Source organism: Daktulosphaira vitifoliae, unplaced genomic scaffold (assembly GCF_025091365.1).
Source record: "Daktulosphaira vitifoliae isolate Bord-2020 unplaced genomic scaffold, ASM2509136v1 Scaffold_1, whole genome shotgun sequence".
NCBI classification, from domain to species: Eukaryota; Metazoa; Arthropoda; class Insecta; order Hemiptera; family Phylloxeridae; genus Daktulosphaira; species Daktulosphaira vitifoliae.
The window spans coordinates 13,020,144-13,022,024 of NW_026099572.1; positions in this window are offsets into that span (position 1 = coordinate 13,020,144).

Here is a 1,881-nt window from a genome sequence, read left to right on the forward strand (position 1 = left end):
ATAATAAAAAAAAAAAAAGTTTAAATTATTATTATTCTGCAAGTAATTGAGTGGGTTATGATAAAAAAATCACTCTGTATAGATTATTGTAATGATATGAGTTCAGGTAGACGACCACCCGTCGATACTAACCGACCACTTTCATTATGCGATAACAAACTAATCGATAACATTGAAACGCTATAACTTTTGAACCACATGCTTCCGCTCGAAAATTATTACATATTATTAATCTACATAAAAAAACGAACGTTTTGAAAAAAAAAGGGTGCCGGTAAAGTAGACTTATACTATTTTAGTACTATAAAAATATCATATTTTTTTAATTGATTGAAAAATGAAATTTTTTAATTCACGAAAAAAATCAAAAACGGTAAAATATCTTATTAATGTTGTATAGTTAAATTTTTATATTATATCAAAGTTGATAAAAATTTGAATATTTTTATGTTGATTTTACGGTATTAAATTTTAGTCTATATAAATGAGATAAGAATAAAAGTAAAATATATTTTCAAATTAAATATAGGATAGAGTTATCAACTTTTCATAGAAAAAGTTAAATACCTATAATACTAAATCTATACTCAATCTATTATCCTGATAGTTAGTGTTAAAAGAATGTGTTTCCTACTGAAGTTTTCTTAAAAACATTATATTATTAATAATAGCTGTTAGTTTTGGTAATTATTATTAAATCTAGATAACTTTAAAAGCTTACACCTTTTAAAAATCAAAAATTCGTGTTATCTAAAAAACATGAGTTGATGGGCATTTCTGAGGTTATTTTTGGAATCGATGACCCCGAAATACTCTGAAATTACTATTCAAATCCCTACAACTGATAATACTTAATTGGTTAGGTGACGTTAATGGATAAAAAATAATAGCTGGAAAACTTAATTAATTGCAAAAAGTTTGATACAGCCTCTAGAAATGACGGCAATTCTTAAAAAGTTTACCAGAAAATGAAGATACAAATTATCTGAAACGCCGGTCCTTTTTTTTCACATTTGACACATCTATCGTGTAGCTGAACTTTTAACAATCCTTTTGAAGGATACCCCGAATTTTTAGCACGTTTCATTTAGCTTTAACAAGCATTTCGATGAATTCTTCATCGTGCAATACCGCCATCTCTCGTTCTAACAATGTTCGAACAGTCATTCGTTTAGGTAGCATTGTGCCGGAAATAATTGGCTATAAAAAACCCAGCACAGGGGGGTCGCGGCACAGTTGTGACGTGGTATAGTTGGATCAAGTATAATGATATCTGACAGTGATTAAAATCACTATCAAAAATAAACGCTTCGATGCAAATCTTTAGATAGTGTTTAATTTTAAAAAAATTGGTGTTTTATTCCAAAAGCTACTTGATCTGCTGGTTCCTTATTAATATCTCGATTAAGATAAAGTATGTCGAATGAAAAAGGGTTTATTAAAAAATATTATTTCTCATAAAAAAATTGTGTGGATCCATAAACTTTTCAATAAGTTATAGCATTATAAATTTAAATATAATATGAATAATAAAATCGAGAATTTTCACACGAAAATAGCATTCGGTAGCCATTTTCGCCGTGAAGAAAAGTCCAGAGGTCAAATTTTTTTTTTTCAAATTAAAGTATATTACATTAGCTTTAATTTAAGATATATATAAAAGTGTCAGACTTTATGGAACATTTTCAAAAGTTAAGTTGAAAAAGTTAATTTTTTGTGAAAAAATTGTCATTTTAAATCCCCCCCTGTGGGCAGAAAAAAGATTAAATTTACAAATTAAATATACCAAATAATAGGTAAAGACATCAAGCATCTATAAAAAAAAAAATTATATTAATATGTTCATTTTTGAAAAAGTTATGGCAGTTTTAAGTAAAAAAA